This window comes from Oryctolagus cuniculus, chromosome 4, assembly GCF_964237555.1.
Source record: "Oryctolagus cuniculus chromosome 4, mOryCun1.1, whole genome shotgun sequence".
In the NCBI taxonomy this organism is placed as follows: domain Eukaryota; kingdom Metazoa; phylum Chordata; class Mammalia; order Lagomorpha; family Leporidae; genus Oryctolagus; species Oryctolagus cuniculus.
The window spans coordinates 53,028,247-53,050,099 of NC_091435.1; the positions used below are offsets into that span (position 1 = coordinate 53,028,247).

At 39.3% G+C, this 21,853-nt stretch overlaps 1 protein-coding gene and 1 pseudogene across 1 annotated transcript in view; one reads left to right on the top strand and one right to left on the bottom strand.

Annotated features, from left to right (window-relative positions):
- CPOX (coproporphyrinogen oxidase) overlaps positions 1–21,853 on the bottom strand; it is a 217,103-nt gene that overhangs the window by 86,722 nt on the left and 108,528 nt on the right. Inside the window, exon 4 of the mRNA XM_070071952.1 lies at positions 271–417. The gene's annotated coding sequence lies outside the window, so the exon portion shown is untranslated. The remainder of the gene's footprint in view (positions 1–270; positions 418–21,853) is intronic.
- The window catches only part of LOC100355064 (cyclin-C-like), an 88,862-nt pseudogene continuing 76,072 nt past the window's right edge, over positions 9,064–21,853 (top strand).

Genomic DNA, 21,853 nt, shown 5'->3' on the forward strand with positions numbered 1-21,853 from the left:
GGCTACCACCAAATCCACACAACCCACAGGGACTGAGAAAAAAAGCCTCAGCCCCCAAGTATGCTGCCATTAACTATAGTATAGGGACTCAAAATACTGTACAACTGGTACTAAAGCCAAAGTAGTTGGGGCCAGTGTTGTGTAGTAAGTCATCTGCCTGTGATATCAGCATCTCATATAGGCGTTGGTTCATGTCCTGGCTGCTCTATTTCCAATCCAGCTCCATGCTAATGGCCTGGAAAAGCAGCAGAAGATGGTTCAAGTACTAACCTGCCACCCAGTTGGAAGATCTGGATGAAGTTGCTGGTTCCTGGCTTCGAACTGCTCCAGCTCCAGTTGTAACCATTTGTGGAATGAACCAGTACATGGAAGATCTCTCTCTCACTCTAACTCTGCCTTTCAAATAAATAAATAAATCTTTAAAAAAAAAAAGCTACAGTTAGGGGCCTGCACTGTGGCATAGCAAGTAAAGCTGCCACCTGCAGTGCCAGCATCCCATATGGGCACCAGTTCGAGTCCTGGCTTCTCCACTTCTGATCCAGCTCTCTGCTATGGCCTGGGAAAGCAGTGTGAGAAGACCCAAATACTTGGACTCCTGTGCCCACGTGGGAAACCAGGAGGAATTCCTGGCTCCTGGATTTCAAGTGGTGCAGCTCCAGCTGTTGCAGCCTTTTGAGGAGTGAACTAGATGAAAGTCTCTCTCTCTCTCCCTGCCTCTGCCTCTCTTTAACTCTGACTTTCAAATAAATGAATAAATCTTAAAAAAAAAAAAAGCCACAGTAGCTGATCAACCTGACACCCAAAGACAAATCTTTAGAAAAAGCTTTTTACCATGAAACGTACCCTTTAAAAGTGATAGACAATTAATTTACCAAGTGCACAATGATCAATGTAAGGACACTAAAAGGGAAGAAGAAGCCGGTGCTGTGGCGGAGCATGTTAACGCCCTGGCCTGAAGCGCCAGCATCCCATATGGGTGCCAGTTCAAGACCCAGCTGTTCCACTTCTGATCCAGCTCTCTGCTATGGCCTGGGAAAGCAGTAGAACATGGCCCAAGTCCCTGGGCCCTGCACCCACATGGGAGACCTGGAAGAAGCTCCTGGCTCCTGGCTTCAGATTGGCCCAGCTCCTGCCTTTGTGGCTAATTGGGGAGTGAACCAGTGGATGGAAGACCTCTCTCTCTCTCTCTGCCTCTCCTCTATCTCTGCCTCTCCTTTCTCTGTGTAACTCTGACTTTCAAATAAATAAGTAAATCTTTTTAAAAAAAAAAAAGGAAAGAAGGGCAAGGTAATATGATCCCTTCAAAGGAACACAATAACTCTGACAACAGATAGCACAAAATAGATTAATAAAATACCTGATAAAAATTCAAAAGAATAATTATAAGAATACTAAAAGATGTACAAAATAATACTGAAAGTTTACCTGAATTAAGAAACTAATGCAAGATATAAGTATGGAATTTAGTAAAGAGATTTTTTAAAAAGAAGCAAATCTTGAAAATGAGAAATTCAATAAATCAAATAAAAATACAGTTGATAGGGTGGGCCATTGGCACATCAGTTAAGAAACTGCTTTGTACACCTATATCCCATATCTGAGAGCCTGGGTATGACTCTTGATTCTACTCTTCTTTCCAACATCCTGCTAATGTGCATCCTGGAAGGCAATAGTAACGGCCCAAGTAGTTGTGTCCCTGCCATCCATGTGGGAGACCCAAACAGTGTTCAGGAGAGAGTGTGACCTGGTCCAGCCGGGGTTTTTGCAGTTATTTGAAAAGTGAATAATTATATAGAAAATCTCTTTATTGCTCTGACTTTAAAATAAGTAAAAATAAACAAAGGAAAAAGTAGTGCCAAGAAGGAAATTTACAGAAGTTAGCACATACTTAAAAAAAAAGAGGGAGTTTAGATTATAAAGTCTAGGCAAAGTTAGATATGGTTTATAGATGGTGACAAATATGCTGACATAAAACAATAGGGAGGCTGGGTGTGGAGTAAATGGGAATTCAGTGTAACTCCATAATTTTTGTTTTATAAATTTAAAACTATTCTGAAATAGTTAAAAAATTGGAAAGATTTCAAATAACCTAATGGCGCATCTCAGTGAAGGAAAACAAGGACAAAGCAAGCCCAAACTTAGAAGAAGAAAATAAGTAATAAAGATCATAGCAGAAATAAATGAAATATGAGCTAAAAATATCAACAAAACAGAGTTGGTTTTTTGAAAAGATAGGCAAAATTGACAAGCCTTTAGCTAGACAAGCCAAGAAAAAAAAAAAAGAGAGTAGATTCAAATCAATAAAACCAGAGATTAAAAAGGAGATATTATAACTGATACCACAAAAATACAAAGGGTCATTAGGGACTATCATGAATAGTTATATGTTAACAAATTGGTAAGCTCAGAAAAGAAATAAATTTCTGGAAACACGTAATCTACCAACACTGAACTATAAGACATAGAAAGTCTGAAAGGGCTAATAATACACAATGAGATAGAATCAGTAATAAAAATATCTCACAACAACAGAAAGCCCAGAACCAAATAGCTCCACTGCCAAATTCTACCAAACTTTTAAGGAAGAATTAACAACAGGTCTTCTCAAAGTATTTCCAAAAATAGAAATGCAGGAAATGTTCAAACTCACTCCATGAGGATAGCATTACCCTGACACCAAAACTAGACAAACACACAACACAATGTGAAACTATAAACCAATATCCCGAAAGAACATAGATGCAAAAATTCTCAACAAATACTATCAAATAGAATCAACAGCACATCAAAAAAATCAGCCACCGTGATCAAGTAAAATTTATTCCAGAGATGCAAAGGTGGATCAACATAAGAAAATTAATAAATGTATTATATCACATCAACAGAATGAAGGATAAAAACCATATGATCATCTCAATAGATATAGAAAAGGTATTCCATAAAATTCAATATCCATTCATAAATAAATCCTTGAATAATTTAGGAATGGAAGGATCATAATTCAACAAAATGAAAGCTATATATGATAAACCTACAGCCAACATAATACTGAATGGGAAAAATGAAAGTACTTTCTATTTTTACTAAAATTTTGAAGTAGCAGGGTATAAAATCAACACACAAAAATCAATAGCCTTTGTATATATAGACAATACCACATCTGAGAAAGAACTTCTAAGGTCAATCCCTTTCACAATAGTTGCAAAAAAGATATTAAATACCTTGGAATAAATTTAACCAGGACATCAAAGATCTCTACACAGGGAACTACAAAGCATTAAAGAAAGAAGTAGAAGACCCAAAAAAATGGAAAAATCTTCCATGTTCATGGATTGAAAGAACCAATATCATCAAAATATCTATACTACCTAGAGCAGTTTACAGATTGAATGTGATCCCAATCAAAACACCAATGACATTTTTCTTAGATATAGAAAAAATAAAACTAAAATTCATAGGAGACCTCAAATAACTAAAGCAATCTTATACAACAAGAACAAAGCCAAAGGCACCATGATACCAAATTTCAAGATATACTATAGGGCAGCTATAATCAAAACAGCCTGGTAATGGCACAAAAACAGGTGGATAGACCAATGGAACATAATAGAATCTCCAGAAATCATCCCACACACCTACAACCATCTTATCTTTGACAAAGGAGCTAAAACCAATCCTTGAAGCAAGGACAGTTTCTTCAACAAATGGTTCTGGGAAAACTGGATCTCCACATGCAGAAGTATGAAACAAGACTCCTACCTTACAGCTTAAACAAAAATCTGCTCAAAATTGATCAAAGACTCAAATATACAACCCAGATACCATCAAATTATTAAAAAAAAAACATTGGGGGAAACCTTGGAAGACATTTGTATAGAAAAAGACTGTAGAGGCACAGGCAATCAAAGCCAAAACTGAGAAATGGGATTACAACAAATTGAGAAGCTTCTGTACTGCAAAAGGGACACTCAGCAAAGTGAAGAGGCAACCAACAGAATGGGAGAATTTGCAAACTATGCAACTGATAAAAGATTAACAACTAGAATATATACAGAGCTCAAGAAACTCAACAGCAAAATAAACAACCCAGTTAAGAAATAAGCAAAGGACTTGTAGGGGCATTTTTCAAATGAGGAAATCCAAATGGTCAACAGACACATGAAAAAATGCTCAGGATCACTAACCATCAGGGAAATGCACATCAAAACCACTATGAAGTTTCACCTCACTCCTGTTAGAATACTTTTCATACAGAAATCACACAACAAATGCTGGTGAGGATGTGGGGAAATGGTACCCTAATCCACTGTTGATGGGAATTCAACTGGCACAACCATTGTGGAAGACAGTATGGAGATACCTCAGAAATATGAATATAGACCTATCACATGACCCAGCCATCCCACTCCTGGGAGTTTACCTAAGGGAAATGTACTCTGAAAGAGTTATCTGTACTCCAATGTATATTGCAGCTCAATTCACAAAAACTAAGATATGGAATCAACCCAAATATCCATCAACTGAAGACTGGATAAAGAATTTATGGGATATTTACACCATGGAATACTACACAGCAGTTAAAAATGAAATCCTATCATTTGCAATAAAATGGATGCAACTGGAAAATATTAAACTTAGTGAAATAAGCCAGTCCCAAAAGGACAAACACCATATGCTTTCCCTGATCTGTGGTAACTAATAGAACACCTAAAAAGCAATCCATAGAAGTGAAATTGACACTTTGACCTGTGATGACTTTGAACAGCCCTTGTCTTGACTGTTGAGGAACAGTTTTTTTTTTTAATGCTATTTGTTGAACTCCTTACTTGGTACAGAGTTAACCTTATGTGTATAAAGTAAATTGAAAATAGATCTTAGTAAAAATAAGAATGGGAAGAAGAGAAGGAGGATTTCAAAGGGTGGGAGTGCAGGTAGGAGGATGAATAGGGTAGGAAGAATCACTGTGTTCCTAAAGTTCTGTTTATGAAATGCATGAGGCTTATACACCTTAAATAAAAGGTTTCTAGGGAAAAATTAAGAAATTAAAAAAATTAAATTTTAAATTTAACAAGGATGCTTACTCTCACCACTCTTATTCAGCATATTACTGGAAGTCTTAGAACAATTAGTTAACAGATATAAATGAAAGACCTATAAATATGAAAGGAGCAAGTAAAATTATCTGTGTTTGTAGATGATATGATTCTACATATAAAAAAACCTACCAATACTAGTAGAACTGTATAAACAAAATCAGTAAAGATGTAGGATTCAAAATCATAACATTCTAACCTATTACCCAATGCAATCTCAAATTTAATGCGATCCTAATCAATATGCTAATGGGATTATTCATAGGATAGAAAGAAAAATTCTAAAACTTATATGAAAGCAAAAAAGTGCCAGAATAGCCAAAGCAATCTTGAACAAAAAGAACAAAGCTAGAGATACCACAAGGTTTGACTTTAAGTCATACTACAGAGCTATGATAACCAACACAAGAAGATGGTGAAATAGGGAGGGAGCTCACTGATAGCCCAGGAAAAGATAGTTTCATAAAAGTAGAGTAGTGTAGTCTCAGGGAAGAGTTAGGGAAAAAACTGCAGAGGAAACTCTTCTGGAATGAGAGGGACACAGTGGATCTACCTGGAGAACATGGGCACTCACGGCTTGGGAGCCCAGCTGCCTAGAATCTTCTCCCTCGCACCAGCACTGGAAAGGGAGCAGAGGCGAAACTGCAGTAGCCTGAGACACTTGTGGAAAAGTGGCAGGAAGAGCCTAGAGGGAACGAGGCTTGAAGCCCCATGGGGGAAAGTACACCAGCCTAACCAGAGGAGAGAAAAAATGAAAGGGATGGTATGGACACGATTTTGTCTCTACACACACCTTACAAAGGCGAGTGATCAGCCCTTGTCCTGACTGTTGATGTACAATTTAATACTTTATCCCTTTTAGTATTTTTTTTTTGTTTTAGTTAATACTATTGGTTGAACTCTGTAATTAACACATATTTACTCTTAGGTGTTGAAATTTAACTGAAAAGTGATCCCTGTTAAATATAAGAGTGGGAATAAGAGAGGGAGGAGATGTACAATTTGGGACATGCTTAATCGGACTTGCCCCGAATGGGGGAGTTAGAAATGTGCCAGGGGATTCCAATACAATCCCATCAAGATTGCATGTACCAATGCCATCTCACTAGTCCCAGTGATCAGTTTCAGTTCACAATTGATCACACCAATAGGTCTAAGAGTCAAAGGGATCACACAACTAGACTAGTGTCTGCAAATACTAGCTGATAGAATCAAAAAGGGAGAGAACGATCCAACATGGGAAGTGGGATACACATCTGACTCATAGAATGGCAGATGTCCTAAATAGCACTCTGGCCTCAGAATCAGCCCTTAAGGCACTCGGATCTGGCTGAAGAGCCCATGAGAGTATTTTAGGCATGGAAAGCCAAGACACTCTGGAAAAAAAAACTCGATGAAAGATCTCTGTGAGTGAGATCCCAGTGGAAAGAACAGGCCATCAAAGAAGGAGGTACCTTTCTCTGAAGGGAGGAGAGAACTTCCACTGGGCTATGACCTTGTCTAAATAAGATCAAAGTCAGCGAACTCAAGAGGCTTCCATAGCCTTGGAGACTCATGACTAGAGCCTAGGGAGATTTCTGACACCATAAACAAGAGTGTCAAATTGTTAAGTCAACAACAGGAGTCACTGTGTACTTACTCCTCATGTGGGATCTGTCCTTAATGTGTTGTCCAATGTGAATTAATGCCATAACGAGTCATCAAACAGTATTTTACACTTTGTGTTCTGTGTGGGTGCAAACTGATGAAATCTTTACTTAATGTATACTAAATTGATCTTCTGTATATAAAGGGAATTGAAAATTAATCTTGATGTGAATGTAATGAGAGAGGGAGCAGAGATGGGAGGGTTGCGAGTGGGAGGGAAGTTATGGCAGGGGGAAAGCCATTGTAATGCATAAATTGTACTTTGGAAAATTATATTTACTAAATAAAAGTTTGAAAAAAAAAGAAGAAGAAAAAAAAAGCAAGCGAGACAATAGAGCAGGCACCATTTTGGACATACAGAACAGCTGCACCAGCTAGGGGCTGTGCCCGAACTTAGCAAAGCAGAAAAACCTGTCTGTGGTTGGGAGTAATAATAGGAGACTAAGACCTAGTGAATGTGTAGAGCTTATGAACCAGGACTGTGAAAAACAAAAACAAAAACAGAAACAAAAACAAAAACAAAAACTGAGGGTGTGTGGGAAGACTCATGGTGTGGCTGAGACATAAGTAGTCTCAGTGGGAGACGCCACAAGCTCGAGTGGCCTTGTCTACCTGGTGAGAGACATTGCAGGGGAATCTGAGCTTACACTGAGAACTGCACAGATCCTTTGTGTGGTCCTTGGGACAGAGCAGACGAATTTTATATCCACTGGGGCTGCACTGATTGTCATTGAGGAGAAGAGCTCAGCTGAGCAGAATTACTTCCATTCTGAATTTAAAAAAAAAGAGAGAGAAGATTTACCACTCCAAACCTGGGTGTGTTACCTTTGGCATACCCTTAACCCTGAAGAACTGAATAGAGCTCTCTGGCCACACCCACCACAAGCCTCTAAGGATTCACCAAAAGCAGACAGTGCACTTAAGCTAGAGTCATAGTATAACAAGAAAAGCCACCACAGTGAAAAAAAGAAAAAGAAGAAGAAACCAGAGAATATCTCCACAATACCAAACATCAAATGCAAAAACTGAGGAAACAACAACAAGGAAGACATGATGATGCTCCCAAATGACCATGACACTCCAATACAAGATTATGAAGATGATGAGACAGAAGAAATGCAAGATACAGAATTCAAAAAATTTATGATAAGAACATTTAGAAGTTATCAAAACCAATTGCATGAATTATAGAAATCCATACTGGAAAGGAAAGAAAATCTCTTGCATTAAAATGAAATCTTAAGTAGGAATAAAATGAAATGAGGAATTTAGTAGAACATGAAATTGAGATATTGAAGAGAAATCAAAATGAATGTTCAATAGAACAAATAAAAAACACATTTGAGAGCCTTAAAAAAAGAATCAGTGAGGCAGAAGAGAGAATATCAGACTTAGAAGACAGAGGACAGAAAAGCATACAGTCAAACCAAAGAAAAGAAGAGGAAATTAGAAATCTAAAAAATATTGTTGGGCATCTGCAGGATACTATTAAAAAACCCAACATTCAGGTTCTAGGAGTTCCTGAAGGCATGGGGAGAGAGAAAGGATTAGAAGGCCTTTTAGTGATATACTAGCAGAAATATTCCAGGGTTTGGAGAAGGACAGAGACATCCAAGTACAGGAAGCATATAGAACCCCTAATAAACATGACCAAAAGAGATCCTCACCACAATACATTGTAATCAAACTCACCACAGTGAAACATAAAGAAAAAAAATTTTTTTTTGACAGGCAGAGTGGACAGTGAGAGAAAGAGACAGAGAGAAAGGTCTTCCTTTGCCGTTGGTTCACCCTTCAATGGCCACTGGTGCACTGAGCTGATCCGAAGCCAGGAGCCAGGTGCTTCTCCTGGTCTCCCAGGTGGGTGCAAGGCCCAAACACTTGTGTCATCCTCCACTGCACTCCTGGGCCACAGCAGGGAGCTGGACAGGAAGAGGAGCATCCAGGACAGAATCCGGTGCCCCAACTGGGACTAGAACCTGGTGTGCCAGCACCATAGGCAAAGGATTAGCCTATTGAGCTGTGGCGCCAGCAAGAAAAGATTCTAAAATGTGCAGGAGAGAAATGTCAGATTACTCTCAGAGTATCTCCAATTAGGTCCACAGCAGACTTCTCATCAGAAACCCTGCAGGCTAGGAGGGAATGGAGAGATATAGCCCAAGTACTAAGAGAAAAAAACTGCCAGCCCAGAATATTATATCCTGAAAGTTCTCATTTGTGAATGAAGGTGAAGTAAAGACCTTTCATAGCAAACAGAAATTGAATTTGTCACCACTTGTCCAGCCCTGCAAAAGATGCCTAAAGATGAGTTACACACGGAAACATGGCTATCAGTAAGAGAGAAGGTAAAGAAAGAAAATCTCCCAGTAAAAAATCACAGGAAGTTCAAAGCATATATTAGAAATATCTTTGGAAAAATGACAGGGCAAAGTCACTACTTATCAATAGTCACATTGAATGTAAATAGCCTCAACTCTCCAGTTAAAGGCACAGATTGACTGAATGGATTAAAAAACAAAACCCATCTATTTGCTGCTTACAAGAAACAAACACATCTTTCCAACAAAGATGCAAGCAGACTGAAAGTGAAAGGTTGGAAAAAGATATTCCATGCCAATAGAAACCAAAAAAAGAGCTGGCATAGCCATCTTAATGTCAGACAAAATAAACTTTAACACAAAAACTGATAAGGGAGACAAAGAGGGGCACTATATAATGATTAAGTGATCAATTCAACAGGAAGATGTAACTATTATAAACATATATGCACCTACTTATAGGGAACCGGTTTATTTAAAAGATATGTTCAGGAACTTAAATGGAGACTTAGATTCCAATACAATAGTATTGGGGACTTCAATACTCCACTTTCAGCAATAGACAGATCAACCAGGAAACAGCAGATTTAATTGACACTATAGCCCAAATGATCTAACAGATATCTACAGAACTTTTTATCCTACACTTAAAGAATACACATTCTTCTCAGCAGTACATGGAACCTACACTAGGATTGACCACATACTAGGCCATAAAGTGAGTCTCAGCAAATTCAGAAGAATCAAAATCATATCATGCATCTTCTCAGACCACAATGGAATGAAGCTGGAAATTTGCAACTTAGGAATCCCTAGAGCATATGCAAATACATGGAGACTGAACAACATGCTCCTGAATGAACGTTGGGTCATAGAAGAAATCAAAAGAGAAATCAAAAACTTTCTGGAAGTAGATGAGGATAACAACACAACATATCAAAACTTATAGCCAGCGCCGTGGCTCACTAGGCTAATCCTCTGCCTTGCAGCGCCGGCACACCGGGTTCTAGTCCCAGTTGGGGCACCGGATTCCCAGTTGCCCCTCTTCCAGGCCAGCTCTCTGCTGTGGCCAGGGAGTGCAGTGGAGGATGGCCCAAGTGCTTGGGCCCTGCACCCCATGGGAGACCAGGAGAAGTACCTGGCTCCTGCCATCAGATCAGCGCAGTTCACCGGCTTCAGTGCGCCGGCCGCAGCGGCCATTGGAGGGTGAACCAATGGCAAAGGAAGACCTTTCTATCTGTCTCTCTCTCTCACTGTCCACTCTGCCTGTCCAAAAAAAAAAAAAAAGAAAAAACTTATGGGATACAGCAAAAGCAGTGTTAAGAGGAAAGTTCATAGCAATAAGTGCCTACATTAAGAAATTGAAAAGGCACCAAATAAATGAGCTTTCAATGCATCTCAAGGATCTAGAAAAACTTCAGCAAACCAGAGCCAAAACTAGTAGAAGAGAAATAATTAAAATTAGAGAAGAAATCAACAGAATTGAATACAAAAAAATTATAAAAGATCAGCAAAATGAAGAGCTGTTTTTTTGAAACAATAAAAAAATTGACAGACCATTGGCCCAACTAACTAAAAAAGAAGAGAGAAGACCCAAATCAATAAAATCAGAGATGAAAAAGGGAATGTAACAACAGACACCACAGAAATAAAAAAGAGTCATGAGAAATTACTACAAGGAGTTATATGCCAATAAACAGGGGAATCTATCAGAAATGGATAGATTCCTGGAAAAATACAACCTACCTAAATTGAACCATGAAGACATAGAAAACCTAAACATACCTGTAACCAAGTCAGGAATTGAATCAGTAATAAAGACCCTCCCAACAAAGAAAAGTCCAGGACTGGATGGATTCACTGCTGAATTCTACCAGACATTTAAAGAAGAACTAACTCCAATTCTTCTCAAACTATACAGAACAATTGAAAAAGAGGGAATCCTCTCAAATTCTTTTTTTTTTTGACAGGCAGAGTGGACAGTGAGAGAGAGAGAGAGACAGAGAGAAAGGTCTTCCTTTTTTCCATTGGTTCACCCCCCAGTGGCCACTGCAGCTCGTGTGCTGCAGCCAGTGCACCGTGCTGATCTGAAGCCAGGAACCAGGTGCTTTTCCTGTTCTCCCATGCAGGTGCAGGGCCCAAGCACTTGGGCCATCCTCCACTGCACTCCCGGGCCACAGCAGAGAGCTAGACTGGAAAAGGAGCAACCAGGACAGAATCCAGTGCCCCGACCGGGGCTAGAACACAGGGTGCTAGCACCGCAGGTGGAGGATTAGCCTGTTGAACTGCAGCACTTGCCCCAAATTCTTTCTATGAAGCCAGCATTGCCTTAATTCCTAAACCTGAAAAAGATGCAGCATTGAAAGAGAATTACAGACCAATTTCCCTGATGAACATAGACGCAAAAGTCCTCAATAAAATTCTGGCCAATAGAATGCAACAATACATCAGAAAGATCATCCCCCTGACCAAGTAGGATTTATCCCTGGTATTCTGGGATGGTTCAATGTTCGCAAATCAATCAGTGGGATACACCACATTAACAAACTGCTGAACAAAAACCAAATGATTATCTCAATAGATGCAGAGAAAGCATTGATAAAATACAACACCCTTTCATGATGAAAACCCTAAGAAAATTGGGTACAGAAGGAACATTCCTCTGTACAATCAAATCAATTGATGAAAAACCCACGGCCAGCATCCTATTGAATGGGGAAAAGTTGGAAGCATTTCCACTGAGATCTAGTACCAAACAGGGATGCCCACTCTCACCATTGCTATTCAATATATTACTGGAAGGTTTAGCCAATTAGTCAAGGAGGAGTTCCTACCTGTATATTCAGCCAAACTCTATGTATCACCCACAAGTCTTGTCTTTAAGCTGAAAACATGCAAAATGTAAATAGATAAAACAGCTCTTCTATTATAGTTGTTAAATCTGTGGCATCGTAGGATAATATCTTAGACTGTATAGAACTTGAAGGAAAAGAATGCAATGGTTTCCAAACTTACTTTAGTGTCAGATCCTTCCCAACAAAATCCTATAAAGAAATATAAAGAGAAAGCAGGGTGCTTCTGTTCTGGAAATTTCTGGCTGAGTAATGCTATTCCTGTTTTCAGCTTCCAACATCTCATTATGTGAATCATTTCTTTGAACCACTCAAATAAAGAGGAGACAAGACTTAAAGTCATGACTAAACCAATTCTTCCATTTTACAGAGGACAAAAATGAGTCCCAAGGGATTATTTAAATAGAGCATAACAGCCTCTTGAGGTGTGCATAGAAACACAGTGGGAGGTTACTGTTCAAATTTGTGATAGCAAATAGAGATGGAAAGAATTTTTAAGGATTTATTTGGGGGTTGGGTCAATGAGTCAAGAGGAAGGAGACAAATAGGAACGAGACAAATAGGAACTTGTGAGGGATGAGAAGAGATTTAACATAGATGCAGAGAAAGATTGCTGATAGGAATGAACACAAACTCTGGCACTTTGAACTCTCGGCCTGGAATCTGACCAATGTAGCAAAACTGCTTATCTATCTAGAGAAAATCAAAGCCAGTTTTAAATTACGTTCTTACACTGAGATGGAGACTGTCAGCCCTATCAGGCATCACTAATCATCATCTTCAGCATTTTGAAGCATCCATTAAAGATGTTTACAACCTAAACAAAGAGACCCTGTGCCAATCCTGGACACCATTTTTGCTGGTCTATAGTTTAGGCAGATAGCAGCATGGAAATTTTCTGATGATTCATGGGAGAAACATCACTTAGTTCCAACTTTTCTCATTTCCCTTTCAGTGTTGAAAGTTAAACTCAAGGGGCCGGTGCCGTGGTGCACTAAGTTAATCCTCTGCCTGTGGCGCTGTCATCCCATATGGGTGCTGGGTTCTAGTCCCGGTTGCTCCTCTTCCAGTCCAGCTCTCCGCTGTGGCCTGGGAGGGCAGTGGAGGATGGCCCAGGTGCTTGGGCCCTGCACCCCATGGAAGACCAGGAAGAAACACCTGGCTCCTGGCTTTGGATTGGCACAGTGCCAGCTGTGGTGGCCATTTGGGGAGTGAACCAATGGAAGGAAGACCTTTCTCTCTGTCTCTCTCTCTCACTGCCTATAACTCTACATGTAAAAATAAATGAAAAAAAAGAAAATTAAACTAAAAATTCACCTGGCTCAGCAACTGTCTACCCATCTAACTTTACTCATCACTGTATCAGCTTTTGCTGATAATGTGACTTGTTAAACCTCTGTTCCTCAGCAGTAAGAAGAGGATAATAAGAAAAAACTTCTCAGTGTTTATATATGAATAAATAGAAATACGATATGCTAGCTATTTAGCATACAGCAATTGTCTAAAAACCTTAAGGTTCTTCTTTGGTATGGCCCTTTGATGGATCAAGATCAAAATTAATAAGAATTTGAAATAGATCAAATTTCTCTTTGGATATCTTTCCTTCCCTTCTTTTTGAATACACTCTAATTTCCATGCCCTTTTAATTTTTGTTTTTGCCTTTGACCCTTTCTTTTCTTAATATTCTGAAATAACTATGATTAACTTTAATTAATATGGAAGTTAATTCATGATACTAAGAATCAGTGGAGAGGAGATGCTGTGGTACATCAGATTAAGCTACCATCCTCAGTGCTGACATCCCATAGGGACAACAGTTCAATTCCTGGCTGCTCCATTTCTGATCCAGCTGCATGCTACTGTGCCTGGGGAAAGCAGCAGAAGATGTCCAAGTCCTTGGACCTCTGCATCCACTTAGGAGACCCAGAAGAAGCTCCTGGCTCCTAGTTTCAGCCTGGCCCAAAACTGGCCATTGTGGCTATTTGGGGAGTGAACCAGTGGATGGCGGATCTCTCTCTCTCTTTCTGTAACTCTGACTTTCAAATAAATAAATAAATAAATCTTTTTTAAAAAAATCAAAATGGAGATTAAAGTTGATGTCCATATTCCACACTGTAGTTTACCATTAGTTACAAAATTTTTAGAGTTGTTTTCTCTGGCCCAGCGCCATGGCTCACTCAGCTAATCCTCTGCCTGTGGTGCTGGCACCCTGGGTTCTAGTCCTGGTTGGGGCACCAGGTAGTAGTCCCAGTTGCTCCTCTTCCAGTCCAGCTCTCTGTTGTGGCCTGGGAGGGCAGTGGAGGATGGCCCAAGTGCTTGGGTCCCTGCATCCACATGGGAGACTGGGAGGAAGTACCCGGCTCCTGGCTTCAGATCAGTGCAGCGCCAGCCATAGCGGCCTTTAGGGGAGTGAACCAACAGAAGGAAGACCTTTCTCTCTGTCTCTCTCTCACTGTCTATAACTCTACCTGTCAAATAAAAAAAAAGAATTGTTTTCCTTAAAATATCCACAGCAGATATGTCCATTATCCATGCTCCTTTCATCTGTAAGATGTTTAGGGAACATCTTTTCTCTTTAGTTAATAAATTCTATAGCATTGGCCAAGGGTAAGTATCTTTGGATATAAGCATATGGCCAACACAGACCAGCTAAAATTAATCCATTATTCAAGTGGAAGTTCTAAAACTGAAAAATTCAATGGATTGGCTTAAAAAAAATTGAAGATTTCTGAAAAAGAGATATTGAGTTGGAAGATAAATCAATAGACAATGATCAACTTGAATAATAAGAGAAAGGAAAAAAGACTGAAATAAGAATGGACTGAGCCCCAGTAGCCCGAGACAGTATCAAGAGATCTGTATATCATGAGTCATAAAAAGAGAAGAGGAAATGGCGATAAAACAACATTTGAGGAAATCATGGCCACAAAACTTGGTAAAAAACATCAGTTTATAAATATAAGGAGGTCAGCAAACACTCAGTAGGATAAATGTGAACAAAAATCAGAACTTGTAATTTTATACTCAAACTAATGGACACCACAGATAAAAAGACTGAAAGCAACCAGAGATAAAGGATACATTATATACAAAAGGAAAAATAATATGCATAATGATTGATTTCCAGTGAAGTCCAGAAGATAATGGAATTTCATACATAGAGTCCTGAAGAAAATAAAATCTTACTGACCAAGAATTCTTTTTTAAAAAAGCATTTATTTATTTGAAAAGCAGATTGACAGAGAAAGAAGGAGAGAGAAAGAGAAAGAAATATCTCCTATCTGCTGGTTTACTCCTGAAATGGCCACAACAGACAGGACTGGACCAGGCCAAACCCAGTAGCCAGGAATTCATCCAAGTCTCCCATGTTGTTGGCATGGGCCCAAGTATTTGGACCATCTTCTGCTGCTTTCCTAGGCACATTACCAGGCAGTTGGATTGGAAGCAGAGCACTCAGAACTCTAAATGAGCACTCTAATTTGCGATGCTCATGTTGTAAGCAGCAGCTTGACCAGTTGTACAATGCCAGCCCCTCAAGCTAGAATTCTGTATCCTATAAAAATATTCCTTGTTGGCTCATGTTGCGTCTCTCTGTTACTTACTCCCTTGAACAACAGCCTGGAATTAATTAATTAATTAATTTGAAAGGCAGGGTAACAGAGAGAGGGAGAGACAGAGAGAGAAGGAATGACATAGAAAGAGGCAGAAATCCTTTATCTGCTGGTTCTCTCCCAAAATCCCACAACAGCAGAGTCTGAGCCAGGCTGAAGCCAGGGGCACAGAATGTCATCTGGGCTTCCCATGTGGGTGGCAGACACCCAAGAACTTGATGGGTAGACAATTGCTGAGCCAGGGTAAATTTTGAGTTTAATTTTCTTTCTTCCTTTCTTCCTTCCTTCCTTCCTTCCTTCCTTCCTTCCTTCCTTCCTTCCTTCCTTCCTTCCTTCCCTCCCTCCCTCCCTCCCTCCCTCCCTCCTTTCTTTCTTTCTTTCTTTCTTTCTTTCTTTCTTTCTTTCTTTCTTTCTTTCATTTAATAAATATAATTTTCCAAAGTACAGTTTATGGATTACAATGGCTTTTTCCCCTCCATAACTTCCCTCCCACTCGCAACCCTCCCATCTCTGCTCCCTCTCTCATTACATTCACATCAAGATTAATTTTCAATTCCCTTTATATACAGAAGATCAATTTAGTATACATTAAGTAAAGATTTCATCAGTTTGCACCCACACAGAACACAAAGTGTAAAATACTGTTTGATGACTCGTTATGGCATTAATTCACATTGGACAACACATTAAGGACAGATCCCACATGAGGAGTAAGTACACAGTGACTCCTGTTGTTGACTTAACAATTTGACACTCTTGTTTATGGTGTCAGAAATCTCCCTAGGCTCTAGTCATGAGTCTCCAAGGCTATGGAAGCCTCTTGAGTTCGCTGACTTTGATCTTATTTAGACAAGGTCATAGCCCAGTGGAAGTTCTCTCCTCCCTTCAGAGAAAGGTACCTCCTTCTTTGATGGCCTGTTCTTTCCACTGGGATCTCACTCACAGAGATCTTTCATCGAGTTTTTTTTTCCAGAGTGTCTTGGCTTTCCATGCCTAAAATACTCTCATGGGCTCTTCAGCCAGATCCGAGTGCCTTAAGGGCTGATTCTGAGGCCAGAGTGCTATTTAGGACATCTGCCATTCTATGAGTCAGATGTGTATCCCACTTCCCATGTTGGATCGTTCTCTCCCTTTTTGATTCTATCAGCTAGTATTTGCAGACACTAGTCTAGTTGTGTGATCCCTTTGACTCTTAGACCTATTGGTGTGATCAATTGTGAACTGAAACTGATCACTGGGACTAGTGAGATGGCATTGGTACATGCAATCTTGATGGGATTGTATTGGAATCCCCTGGCACATTTCTAATTTTCAACACTGAAAGAGAAATGAACTTGGGTCATTACGGCCACACTCCTGACAGTGACTTTAGTTAAAGTGGCAGAGACAGGATTCAAACCTAAGCAGTCTCTAGTAGAGCCTACTTTCTTCACCTGGCACAACACAGCACATAACATCACTTATTCATTTAAAATCTCCTATTTGTGTCCCTACCATAAGAATAAAGATGACAAGGGGGCCAGCACTGTGGCACAGTAGGTTAATCCTCCACCTGCAGCACTGGTATCCCACATGGGCACCCGTTCAAGTCCTGGCTGCTTCTGTTCTGATCCAGCTCTCTGCTATTGCCTAAGAAAGTAGTGGAAGATGGCTCAAGCACTTAGGCCCCTGTACCTGCATACCTGCATGGGAGACCTGGAAGAAACTCTTGGATCCTGGCTTTGGATCGGCTCAGCTCTGGCTGTTGCGACCATTTGGGGAGTGCATTAGCGGATGGAAGATCTTTCTCTCTGTCTCTCCCTCTCTCTAACTCTATCTCTCAAATAGATAAATAAATAAATAAATAAATCTTGTTTAAAAAAGTGTAAAGATTACAAAAGTATGAGAGGCCAGCACTGTGACATAACACTGCCTGCAGTATATTGGAATCCCCTGGCACATTTCTAATTTTCAGCATGGTGATCAAGAAATGTATTGTCAAATTACAGGTCACTGTGGAAGTTTTTTGGTGTTGGTGCTGTTAACATTGTTCATAGTGGTGATGATGTGTGTGTCTGAAACACAGGTAGGAAAGTGTGTATAATGGTCTGCTCTCATTTTAAGAAATGATAACCAGTATATGTTCATAATATATAGACACTAAAGTCTCTTCCAAGAAGACCATAGTATCCCTTCTGTTGGAAGATGGCCAGGTTGCCAATCCAAAAGTATTAAATTCAAAAATATTAAACTCATTTTTTTTCATTGAAAAAACATGCATCTCACTAGGCCACAAATCCATATTGATAATTAAAGCCTTAGAAGTACTATTATGGTAACATTATATATAGACTTAGACTTCTAAAATTTGTGATTATATCCAAGATATATAAAAGAATCAACATACAATCTAAAATATTAGTTTATTCCTAGTCTATTTTCATTTTGTGCAAAATATGTTTATATATATAAATATGCACACACACAAACACATATACATATCCACTATCAAATGTAATTAGTATAACTCCTTATTTCCTTTAGCCTATTGAAAGTGGATGGTTGGGGCCAGCACTGTGGCACAGCAGGTTAAAACCCTGGCCTGTTCTAGTCCCAACCGCTCCTCTTCCAGTCTGGCTCTCTGCTGTGGCCTGGGATAGCAGTAGAAGATGGCCCAAGTCCTTGAGCCCCTGCACCTGTGTGGGAGACCCGGCGGAAGCTCCTGGCTCCTGGCTTCAGATTGGCGCAGCTCCGGCTGTTGTGGCCATCTGGGAAGTGAATCATCGGATGAAAGACCTCTCTCTCTGTCTCTACCTCTCTCTGTAACTCTTTCAAATAAATAAAATAAATCTTTAAAAAAGTGGATGGTTTACATTTTTCTTAAAGAATGTGAAGCTTTCTAATTTCCTCTTCTTTTCTTTGGTCTGACTGTATCCTTTCCTGTTCTCTGTCTTCTAAGTCCAATATTCTCTCTTCTGCTTCACCCATTCTGTTTGTAAGGCTCTCTAAAGTGTTTGTCATTTGATCTATTGAATTCTTCACTTTATTATGATTTCTCGTCACTATCACAGTTTCCTGTTCTACTAGTTGTTTCATTTCATTTTGATTCCTCCTTAATATTTCATTTTCACGAGAGAGATTTTCTATCTTGTCCATTAAGGATTTCTGTAGTTCAAGAATTTGTTTTTGAGAACTTCTTAATGTTCTTATCAATTTTTGAGATCTGCTTCTTGCATTTCTTCTATCTCATCATCTTCATAATCTTGAATTGGGGTGTCTTTTTCATTTGGGGGCGTCATAGTGACTTCCTTGTTTTTATTACCTCGGTTTTTGCATTTGTTATTTGGCATATTGGAGATATTTGGTTTCTTCACTGTGGTGCTTTTTCTTGTTATACTATGACTCTAGATTAAGTGGACTGTCTGTTTTTGATGGAGCCTTAGAGGCTTGAGATGGGTGTGGCCTGAGAGCTCTGTTTGGTGTGCCAAAGGTGACACTCCCAGGTTAGGCGTGGTAGATCTCTCTCTCTCTCTCTCTCTCTCTCTCTCTCTCTTTCTTTTTTGATTCAAGAGGGAAGTAATTCTGCACAGCTGAAAGAAGTTGGAGGTAGTTAGCAGGCAAAAGATATACCCACTGGAGCCAGAGATTGGAAGCTCTTTCTCAAGGACCACACAGGGAATCTGTTCTGCCCTCAGAGTGGGCTCAAATTCTCCTTCAGTCTCCCACTGGGTTGCCAAAGTTACGGAATTGTAGCGTCTCTGGAGAGTACTCACGTGAATTCCGTGAGTTCTCTCCCCTACCGTCTCTTTTTTCACAGTCTCAGTTCAGTAGCACCACAAATTCTCTAGGTCCTAATCTCCTGTTATTTTACCCCACCCAGAGTCAGGTTTTTCTGCTAGGCTCAGGGCCAGTGCAGACCTGAGGTCTAGGATTAACCACAGTATGTTTCACAGCCTGTACTTGAAGATGAAGAGGAGTGTGTATTAAACAAAGCAGATTTTTATGGTATACATCTACAAGCTGAAGGCCATAAAAGAGCCACCAGAAGCTCCTGGCAGACCAGGCTGAGGCCTACAAGTTCAAGGTCAAGGCAGCAATAATTCCATGAGCAGTGCCTTCAGGCCAGGAAAATCATGAAGCCTGAAACCAAGAAAAAAAAAATCTCTTCCTTTTTGTGCATAGTGGCCTCTGCAATTAGATTAACCATTCACTAAAACATCTTTTTTCACCTGAGAGAAAAAATGTATTTCATTTGCTTTTCTGTCAACTCTCTGGTCATAAAAGCCAATTAAATTTGAAGTATTTTTCATATGATTTCTTTGGTATTTTCTCTTACTATTTACAGGCTAGTGATTTACTAACCTGACATATTTATTCAATTACATTTAATCATATTAGCTTCAATCATTTGATTTAACCTCTTCAGTTCTACTGATACTTGGTTCTGCCATTCAGTGTGCTAATTAATCCTTCCAGATTGATGGCATTTGTAAATTTGATTACAGTGCAAAACTATCAGTCCAAATCATTGACTTGAAAAAGAAAACAGGAAACAGGACATGGTTGAGTGCAATGCTTTGTATCTTGTCTCCAGAAAGTCTTACTAAGTTTTGCTCCTAATCCAATAAATGGCCATCAAGATATAATACATATAAATCATCAACAAGATATCGTAAGTCTTTAGTTATATGTTGGCATTTTTCTCAATATATCAACAACAGTGTTTCCTACATTATTTCTAGATGTCTTTATTGCAACCAAAGAATACAAGTCACCTATACATAGACATGTGTCCTGACTTAAATAATTGATGCATTCTTGCATTTGATATTCATCCTACTCTACTTGGACTTCCAACTTCCCTATACTTCACTTACATTTCTCTGTTAATATTGGAGTTTTGATTTTCTTTCCATATACAAACTTTATTATTCTGCCTTCTCCCTGTCCTTGATTAACACTGTACTTTTTACCCTATTAGTGTGTGTCTGTCTCCCTACTTTGTTCTTCTTGGGAGATATTTTTATATCTCCCTCTCCTAACTACATCTTGTACTTCTCTTCTCTACCCTAGAATTCTTTTTGTTGGTCTTTGGCTTTAAAAGTGTATAAACATGTGAATGTTTGTACATCCTGGTATTCTTTTATATTTTTATTCCCCTTGTGTATTTATCATCCATATTTTGTACTTTTCCTTTAAATTTTAGCCATTTTATATCCATTTATGAATGGCCATCTATTAATTATCTATGATGTCCTGATATATGATTGATGTTAGATGTTGGATGTTGGAATCACCAAGTCATGACATAATAACTGCCTTCAAGGAGCTTATTAAGTAGTGAAGAAGTATGAATAAGCATACAGTTACAAAGGTATGGGAAGAATGAGTATAATCAAGACATAAAATCAGGAAAGATGTTCTGGAGAATATGATTGCCATGCTGAGTCTGAAGGCTATTTGTAGAGGGTCCAGAATGTACATGTAGGAAGACAGATTTCTACAGATGCCATCACTTTTCATCAGAATCACTTGTAACATTTCTAACTTTTAAAGCCTATCATTTCTTTGAGCTATCTTAATAAATTCTTTCATTCATAACCATTTATTGCAGACCCACTCAATGCCCACTACTGTGTTTAAATGTTGCCTTTTCTTTTAAATATGCCTAACATGTGATTCCCTGTGCATCCCATATCCAAGTGCCTGGATTTGAGCCCTGCTCCACTCTCCATTCTGGCTTTCTGCTACTGCAGACCCAAGGAGGCAGCAAGTAATGATCCAAGTACTTAGGTCCCTGCTACTCTTGTGGGAGAACCAGAGGGAGTTCAAAGCTCCTAGATTCAGTCTAGCCCAACCCTGGCTGTTATGAGCATTGGAGAGTGAACCAGCTAATAGAAGATTCTCTCTCTGTGTCTTTCAAATAAATAAATAAAATGTAAATAAATGAATAAATAAAAGACAAAAATTTGGATTAAGTTTTCAAAAAAATTAGAAGTTGTATAATTTTTAAAGATTTATTTATTTGAAAGGCAGAGTAACAGAGAGAGGGGGAGACAGAGAAATCTTTTGTCTACTGGTTTACTCCCCAAATAGCCACAGTGGCCAAGGCTTGGCCACACTGAAGCCAGGGGCCTTAAACTCCATATGGGTCTCCCACATGGATTGCAGGGATCCAAATACTTGAGCCATTTTCTGCTGCTTTCCTAGGTACATTAGCTGGGAGCTAGACTGAAGCAGAGCACCCTGGATCTGAACTGGTACTCATTTAGGATGCCAGCATTATGAGAGACAGTCTAACCTGCTGTGACACATGCCTGCTAAGAGTTATATTATTTCTTAAAATGCCTTTG